Source organism: Camellia sinensis, chromosome 12 (assembly GCF_055761805.1).
Source record: "Camellia sinensis isolate YWXY chromosome 12, ASM5576180v1, whole genome shotgun sequence".
Lineage (NCBI taxonomy): Eukaryota > Viridiplantae > Streptophyta > Magnoliopsida > Ericales > Theaceae > Camellia > Camellia sinensis.
The window spans coordinates 99,354,590-99,364,681 of NC_138972.1; the positions used below are offsets into that span (position 1 = coordinate 99,354,590).

General features: G+C 32.5%; 1 long non-coding RNA gene across 1 annotated transcript; it reads right to left on the minus strand.

The window, feature by feature from the left end:
• Nucleotides 1-7,789: 7,789 nt before the first annotated feature.
• Nucleotides 7,790-8,962, minus strand: LOC145804657 (uncharacterized). Its single transcript, XR_014346870.1, has 2 exons — nucleotides 8,721-8,962; nucleotides 7,790-8,093 (listed from the first exon to the last, which is right to left on the minus strand). It is a non-coding gene; the product is annotated as an uncharacterized LOC145804657 (long non-coding RNA).
• Between the last annotated feature and the right edge of the window lie 1,130 nt (nucleotides 8,963-10,092).

Below are 10,092 nucleotides of genomic sequence, written 5' to 3' on the forward strand. Positions count from 1 at the left end.
TAAGGAGATACTCACAATAAGAATCACCTATATGAGTGTTGAACTGGGGCCGGTTCTATGATAATGAAAGGGCTAAATTCTCTAGAAACACTTATGAAAATCAGGCGCGTTCAAGGCTAAAATGAACATAACAGTGAGAACCACGATGTGTTAGAAGATATTTTGTGTGAAATCTATTGTCTTGGCTTACACAAACGGCTGAACAATTCAAGGCATCGCGTCCATTGGTTAGCCAGTAAGTCCGATAGGTTATCACTAGGGAAGGTTCAAGGCCGAAAACTACCTATCCTGAGGCAAGATATTTTCGACTTATACTCTTTCGTTAAGTCTGCATTTTGTTGCATTTCCGTTGTCATCAAATTCCATTCATGTGGGGGATTGTTGGAAATGGTGGAAAAATTCTGGGTAAAACCAGAATTTTTTCTCAAGTTTGGTCTATTTTTTAGGTAGGCCCCGAGCATCGATTTACTCGGGTCAAAGTGGTAACGCGTTCTATGCCGCGTTGTGATTCACGTGGTATATTTGGTTGCTCAAAACCATTACCGAGTGAATGGAAAATTGAAGCCAAAGTGTGCTCCATGGAAATGGAGTTATGGTGGAAATTCCTTAAAGTTGTAAATTGGCTTATCCCACATTGATTTGGTGTGAAGTTTTGAAAGGGTTTATAAGGTTTAGGGTGAGATACTTGGGGTGTGCCCCAAGGGGTACCCAAGTGTTTTAGAGGAAGAGGTTATGGGCAAAATGGGCTAGACCCATTGGACCCAAAAATCACCACACACGCGCGCGCGCGCCGCCGCCGTCCGTCCGGTCGAGCGGGCTGGGCTGGGCTTGGGCTTGGGCGCGGGTGCGTGGTGTGTGGTTGGGCTTCTAATCTTTTTGGGCCAAAAACATTTGAATTTAATTTTATTTTTTTATTAAAATAAAATCCAGAATTCAAATTAAACTGGTTTGAATTTATTGTTCATCCAAACAGGGCCCTTCCCGTTTTCAAACAGAATTAAACTGTTTTGGATTTATTGCTCATCCAAACAGAGCCCTTCCCATTTTCAAACAGAATTAAACTGTTTTGGATTTATTGCTCATTCAAACAGAGCCCTTCCCGTTTCTATCTGTTTGAATAAACAGATTCAAATCTGTTTAAATTTGAATCTAACAGGTTTCATACCTGTTCAATTCAAAACCAAAAGCCACCTTTACATCTATAAATAGACTAGCCTCCCATTTGGATTTTACTCAAAAAAATTTCGTACTCCATCCTCTGCAAATTATATTCTTCATATTGCTGCATTTTATTTCCGAAAGAAAGAGTGTAAACACTTAGTGTGTTCGTAAGGCAAACAATTTGTAGTGCTGCTATTGTTTGTGGTAAGATCATTTCATCCTGGAAGATAGACGTCCAAATTCTAAAAGCACCGTGGAGAGGACGAATCTGTCTTAAGGACACAGTGTTAAACACTAGACTTGATCAGAAAAGTTATTCAAATAAATTAACCAAGTAAGTTGTTTAATTTTATTCTGTTTTTTATTATGTTTATTTCATCAGATTTTATTTTTGCTTTTGTAACAAAATAAAATCTGTGGTTTTATTTATTTATTTTTATTTCGAGTTTGATTTTTGTAATCAAACAAATTCTCTCCTTTTCTCTATTTCTTTTATTCTTGTTGTTGTTTTGTACACAACAGAATTTAATCTTTTTAAATACAGTGAAGATTGTCCAGCATGTTTTCTCACCAAAAAAAAAATAATAATAATAATAAATTTAAGCTATTGTTTGGGTGGAATTTAACAAATTGAGTAAGAGAGTGTTCGATAACTCAATTCCACATATTAAGTCTGTTTGATAATCACAATTCACATCACTTAAAATTTTAGCAACCTATTAAAAAAAAAACTAAAATTTTAAGCCAAAAAATTCTTAATGTTGAAAGCTGAATTTTTAATTGTTTATGCTTATATTATCGTTAAAGTGTATCATCACCACCATTGTCACTCTATACTATTGCCACTATTTCTGTCACACATTGCCGCTGCCGCCACTACCACCACCACCATCATCACCCTACCTTACCATTACCATACTACCACACAATAGCCATCACCACCGTTACCACCACCACATCAACATTGTCACCACGCTATCCCTCAAATACCATGCCAATGTCACTGACATCACCACTACCGTCGTGTCATTACTGCCACTATTTTCGCCACCACAATTGACACCACTAAGTCTACCCAGTACATTGCCACCGCCGCCATGTTGCTACCAACCCAATACGTAAACAAAAAAAATATATATAGAAAATAAATTTCAAACTCACCTTCTAATATACATATCAAATAGCTTGATTAAATTAAACACTGAAAACTTTTTTGTACACACTTCGAATATTATTTCAAATTAAAAAATTCATTTTCCAGATTTCAATTTGATCAACACCACCAAATTCTGGTACCTAAAATTATATAAACAATTAAATAAGCATAATCTATTGACCTCATAGTAATCAGTAAAAAGATATAAGATGGAGCTAACTATCCAGCACTTCTGGTGAAGCCAGATACAAATTCACTCCTTTTATCCCTGTCAGATACATACTCGCTCTGTCACAACATTCAACAAATGAAAGAATAATCTTAAGTTTTTAATCAGTCAAACATTGATAAAATCATGAAATATTATAGAGAGAAATAAAGAGAGAGGACCTGATGATAATCTCTGAAGGATGAACAGCGTTGTTTGAGTTGCAGCAAGGGAAATTCAACCTAAACAAACCCAGCCAAAAACAAAAACAACAGCTAAGGATGGGTATATGATTTAAAACAGAACACATGAAGCAAAGCCAATTATGATGAAAGAAAACCCCTCTCAGTTGTTCTCTGTGACATTGTCTCTTCATTCTCTATACTATGTTTCTAGATAGAGAAAATGGAAATGGCTCAGTGAACTCATTTAGCAAACACAACATGGTCAAATGGATGGGTATATGATTTAAAACAGAACACATGAAGCAAAGCCAATTATGATGAAAGAAAACCCCTCTCAGTTGTTCTCTATGACATTGCCTCTTCATTCTCTATACTATGTTTCTAGATAGAGAAAATGGAAATGGCTCAGTGAATTCAGTTGGCAAACACAACATGGTCAAATGAGATCATATACAGATTTATATGGGAATCCAACTGCATTAAACAAAATTTGGCTATCTAAATGCTATTCACAATGGAACAAAATTAGAGCATACAAACACAATAAATAAAGGAATAAATAAACTCAATAACAGAGACTAAAAAAAAAAATACAACAACGAGTAATCAAGATAATCCGAAAAAATATGTACTCAATAACAGAGGAGAGGGATTGAAAATTTGAGAAATTCCAAACCAATATTAAGGACTTACAGATGTCAATGAAGGTGAGAATAAGGATTGCTTGATCATAGAAGATAGCTTCCAAGGACTCACAGATGTCAATTAACATGAGTTATTGAAAGCACTATACATATCTATACAATATCTGTTTCCTTTAATATATGTACTCACAGATGTCTTGGCCTTTTTGTTCAATCAGGTCTGCGAATTTGGTCTCAGAGAAAAGGAAACCAGATAATTCTGAATAAACAGTTTATATAACCAAAAATTTGAGAAATTCCAAACCAATATCAGTTCACTACCATCACCGATGAACTTGAACAACTGCTAGTGTACAGATCTCTGTTCGGCAAAAGATTCTCTGAGGTAGCGGCGGTGAAATCATCAGTTGTCTGTATGCTGTAGCAGAGGAGAAGTGTGTGAGAGCTATGTATCTCACGACTGACGGTGGTGGTGGATCTATATCTAGAAGCGACGACACTGAAGCAGCGGCACCATCGAGCGGTCAGAAAGAGATGTATCAATGGGACGTAAGGTTGTTGATAACGGCATCGAAACAACGGCACCATTGACCGGTCGGAGAGAGATGTACCAGTGGGAAGTAAGGCTGAGGGAGAGAGACAGAGAGAGATGAGCGTAGGTGAGTGTCATTTGAAGTGAGGTGATTGCAAAGTTTTAGGTATTTTTGAAGTGTGGCTCTTAGGTGGGAAGTTGAGGTAGAGTGAGATAGAAGGTTATCATTTCTGCCATTCATTCTCAAGCAAAAATAAATCCTAACCGTTCAAATGTCTTAGTAGAACAAATGTATGTATGATAAATTCAAAAACCCTTCTCCCTTATTATATAGATATATATATATTATAAAAAAAGCAATAAGTTCATTTAAGCTACAATAAACAATACTTTTGTCTAGCAGAACAATACTTGCTATGCTTCGTTTTGCTTTCAAATTTTACTTCTTGAAAAACATTAAAAACTAAATAGATGAAAAATAATGAAAAATTTAAAAACAATCATCATCGTCATATTATTTTCTTCTTTTTTGTGAAAAAAAAAAGTTTTTAAAAATTAAAAACATATTTGTGGTGTTTATTTTTTTTAAATACAAATGTTGAACGCAAAACCAAACAGATCGACTTTTTTAATTAACTCAGGAGACAACTAACCAAGAGCACCTCCATAGAAAGCCAATTCAACAAATTAAATGCAATAATTAGAAGCAAAAAAAGAATCAAATTCAAAACTTCAAACTTATCTTACACCTTAGCAAACGCAACTTAATTCACAACAAGGCAAATATTCGAAACAAACACTTGTACCTCCGCATAACACACTCATGGTTGTGAAGCTTTAAAACAAAAACAAAAAAAAGTTTGGTTGTGAACCTTAAAAAGAAAATTAAAATTAAAAAAAAAATTAAAAAAAGAGGGTGAAGTTGGGTTTGAGAAAATCCAAACCGATTAGGAGATAGGGAGGGTAGTACCCATGAAGAATGGGAGATGGAGAATGGGAAAAATTTATTATAAGAGAATGGGGATGGGGTATTAATATCTATCCCATTAATCCCTATTGCCATCCCTAGGCTGAAGTTGGCAGGAGCTTGGGAGGAGCTGAGGGTTGACAGGGGAGCTAGGAAGGACTAAGGTGGTTATCACAAGTTGTAATGGTAGTAATCAGAAGTAAAGAAATAGTTGGTTGCTGAGAATAAATATTAAGAGAAGTGAATTTTAAAATTTTATCTCATTCCTAACAATTTAACTTAGAGGTACAAGATTTCATACAAAAATCTATTTAAGGGAAAATAATATTTACAATTTTGTAATGTTGGCTTATTGATGCAAAAATATTTTCTTAGGATTCCCTTTTGTCAAGAGAAAGTATTCCTAAAAATTTATATTTACCTCAAAAACTCGTTGTTTCTAATATACGATAACTTTTAGGATTATAACACAGGTCATTTTTGTTTGAAGATAAAAGATTAATGCGACTATGGGGAGAGAAATAATACTGTCCGTCTTACATTTCTTTTATTCCCTCCGTCACAAAATATTAATTCCTTATTCTATTTTTCATTGTCTCAAAATATTAGTCCATTTAAAACAAATTAAGCACTAAAATAACATGAATTTCTTATTTTGCCTTTCTTTAAATTCATTAATATTAATATATAGAAAAAGTATAATCATGACAACTGATGTTTCAAAAAAAATTGGTCTATTTTAATTTTAAATCAAAGGCAGTTTTGAAAAGTTATATATTTTTGAAGTGTAATTATATTAAAAAGAAAAAAAAAAGTTAGATTCTCTAAAAGGGAAAAATATTTTGAAATGGAGGGAGTATTTTTTATTTTGGGAAAATCGGTTTAAGGTCCCTATCCAACTTTTAGTAATGGATTAGGTCCACAATGTGTTCTTTTGTAGCCTAAGGTCCCTCAATGTTATTTTAGAGTGTAAAATACCTGTCTTACCCTTGTTTATAATATACGTTGTTTTCAATTTGGCAGCTAAAGATCATATTGATATTTTGTGGGAGATTACGTGAGGATGAATTTGACGATTCAGATTTTTGTGGAGATTTTCTAGGGTTTTGTAGGTGTTGAAATCCTGTTCGTTATTTGTAGGTGTTGAAATCCTGTACGAGTTGAAATCATGTTCGTTGTTTGTAGGTGTTGATTGATCGTGTAGGAGTTGAAATCTGGTTCATTGTGTTTGATTTGATTTCATGTGGAGTTGAAATAGATAAGTTTTCAATTTTTGATTTGATTTGATCGTGTAGGTGTTGAATTAGGTTTTTGTTTTTAGTTTTGATCAATGTGAGAGAGACGAACTCAGTGTTGTTCTTTTTGATTTTTGAAGTTAATTTTTCATTATCTATTATTGATGAATTTTCGATGGAGTTGATTTTGATTTTTGGAGTTGCTTTTTCATTCTCTGTCAACATGGTTATGAGTTCCTTTTTGGTGCTCTGTTTTTCTGCGTTTTGTGCTCTGTTTTTTGTTCACTTTGCATTTTTTGTGTAGTACAGAGAAAATTGCAGGTTTGTTACTATAATTGAACTCAAATCACAGAGAAAATTGTAAACTTGTAGTGCAGTGAGAATCACAGAGAAAATTGTAAGTAGGCAGAGAAATTTACAGACGTAGCAATAGAGCAGTAAATGTTTGTTTTTTTTTTAAATTTTTTTTTGAATTGAGTGTTTTGTGAACATAACAGATTTTCTCTGTGATTTTTTTATGTGCTTGTGTTTAATATATTTTTGTCTCTTGATGTTAATGTGTTTTTGTTTTTGTTATATTGAAAGTGAATATAAGTTCACAAATTTCTCTGGACTTTTCTTTGTAGTCCAGAGAAAATCATATGATTGTATTACAAATGATAAGTATTACAAATTTCTCTGGACTTATATGTTGTGTTTTTATATGTTTGCACTTTTCAAAGTTTTCTGATATGTTTTCTTTGCACTTTTCATTTTTTTTTTTTTTTTTGCACTATTCATGTTTCTGGACTTTTCTTTGTAGTATAGAGAAAATCATAGGTTTGTTATTATAATCCAATGAAAATGACAGAGAAAATGTTAAGCTTGTAGTTGAGTGAAAATCACCCTTGAAGTTGGTGTCTTGATCTTGATGCTTATTGGTTCTTCAAGGTAGCAACAGAGAAAATTACAGAGAAAATTACCTTGACAGAGAAAATTATCTTGTAATCCCAGAGAAAATTACAAGGTAGCAATGATTACACAACAGAGAAAATTACAAGGTAGCAACATAAACATGACAGAGAAAATTACACGACAGAGAAATTTTGAGGAAATGGTGCATTGAACAAAATAAATATGCCATAGAAAATTAGACACAAGACATAAACATAAGTTCACAAATTTCTCTGGACTTTTCTTTGTAGTCCAGAGAAAATCATATGATTGTATTACAAATGATAAGTATTACAAATTTCTCTGGACTTATATGTTGTGTTTTTATATGTTTGCACTTTTCAAAGTTTTCTGATATGTTTTCTTTGCACTTTTCATTTTTTTTTTTTTGCACTATTCATGTTTCTGGACTTTTCTTTGTAGTATAGAGAAAATCATAGGTTTGTTATTATAATCCAATGAAAATGACAGAGAAAATGTTAAGCTTGTAGTTGAGTGAAAATCACCCTTGAAGTTGGTGTCTTGATCTTGATGCTTATTGGTTCTTCAAGGTAGCAACAGAGAAAATTACAGAGAAAATTACCTTGACAGAGAAAATTACCTTGTAATCCCAGAGAAAATTACAAGGTAGCATTGAACAAAATAAATATGCCATAGAAAATTAGACACAAGACATAAACATAATGTGGCCAGAGAAAATTATAAATGCTGCCAAAGAAAATTAGACACACAAGTAAGAAAAGTAATTTGGCCAGAGAAAATTATAAATGCCAGAGAAAATTAGCCACACCAATAGAGTAGTAGCAAGCCAGAGAAATTTACAAAAACAAGAACACAAGAAGCTTCAATAAGAAGCCCCAAATGTACAGAAAGCAGTTCAATTTTGACAGTTGGAAGGAAAGCAACCCATCATCAGTTGGAAGCAAAGAAATTCTGGACTTCCCAGGAATTTCTCTGGATTCAACCCAGAGAAATTTCAAATTTCTCTGGTCCAGAATTTCTCTGGAACGATAAAACTCTGATTTTATCAATTTGTCATTGGTTTTGCTGCTGCTGATTCAATCACAATTTCCTGCACAAACAAATTAATAGTTCTTCTATGAGTTTGTGATAGATTTTCTTTAAACTTAATGGTATGAATTTCTCTGGGTTGAATCCAGAGAAAATTCAAATTTCTTTGGGTTGAATCCAGAGAAAATTCAAATTTCTCTGGATTACTTTAAGCCTTCCTCTACTGCTGCCTCTTCCTCAAGCTTCTTTTTCCAATATTCTTCAAGTAGGGGTCCAAATATTGCTTTTCCAGAAAAAACTCCAATTCTACTAAACCCAAAAAATCAAAAGACGTTATATTCAACACTCAGAGAAATTTTGAACCTGAAGATGTTATATTCAACACTGGATATATATATATATATATATATATATATATATATGTGCTGACATTGTATATATATATATGTATGTATCATATATATATATATATATGTTTGCAACCATAGATAAGATAACCAAGAGTGACTGTTTGATTATGGTTGCAAATGGTCTTAATTGATTAATTATCATATATATACTAGTCAAGACAGTAAGCAACAAATTGTATATATATATATATATATATATATATATATATATATATGTATGTATCATATATATATACATCTATTAAATTTTTTTGAAAAGAAAAAATAATAATGCATACATGTCGAAGAAGATCTGGAGTCGAGAATCGAAGCTCTGATCAATGACTTGAGACCAATACTCGTAAAGCTCATCTCTGCTGATCTTGTCAACATTCAACTCATTTGAAGATGAACAGACGTAGGGTATTTTGGTCCAAGAAATTGATAAAATGCGTGGGTATTTTGGTTAGGGACCTGAGGCAGTATTACATTTTTTAATGTCCTTTATGCAGAAAATTGTTATTATTAGGGAGCTTAAAAAAAAAACCCCTTTTATTTTTTATTTTGTATCATAGAGTTGTTGGGTGATATTATGTACTATTGAATTGTTTATTGATTAGAATGTAATAAAAGATAGTCTTCAAAAAAAAAAAGATGAAATAAAATTTGAAGATCTAATTTTAATCATTGAATGATGAGGAATGATTTATTAAGAGAGTTGATATTATAATACCACGTGAATGATTAAATAACAACCAAATCAAAACAAATGTAGACTTGGGGGATTAAGAAACAAAATCTGACAACATGAGCCCCATGTCCATTCCTTCTCCGGGAAATAAATTTTTTTTCTCAAAAACAATATGTTCTCTTATTTCAATTCATTCACAATTATTAAATTATATAAAAAATTTTAGATATACAAATTATGAAACATAGTCAAGCGGTTATAAATAAATTAATACAAAAAAATAAATAATTTTATGATAGAGGATCCACAGCCCTACTCAATTCCATCCAACCAGATGCAACCCACGTATATCATAAACTTGAACCCAATTATTTTTGTGTAATAAGATGTGCAAATTTTTTTAATTTTTTATTTACATGCATGTGGAATTTATAATCACTATAAATCTCACATTTATGTGGAAAAAAAGAAGACCACTATAGTGTATTCTTCATGTATACCACCACCTCATCAAATCTTTAGATGGGACGAAGTTAAAGTTGAAAGCATATTTCACATAAAGGAGGAAAAGAGAAGGTTGAGGATTCCTTAGGATTAGGGCATCATGGGACCTTCATATGTGTCCCTTTGAGCAGACATCAGTGTAAATTGTAATAGGACATCTTCTCCTCCTATTTCAAAACCATACCTTCCCTCTCTCTCTCTAGATGGAACACAACAACTACTAACAATAAACCACCCAAAAATCACTTCATATGTTAATTGACATGATAATAACAAGCAACCACGAAATAGTAAGTAGAGGTAGCTCAACTATTAAGTTACTTAACTCATTACTTAAAAGTTTTTAATTTTAAAAATTCTTATTGTTGAAGGTTCTAATTTTTTAAAAACCAATTAAGATAAGGCCTCTATTTGATATTTGGTCTAAGTTTTAAGGTCTCACAAAACATTAGGCCGCTAGTAGAAGTAGGATGTCT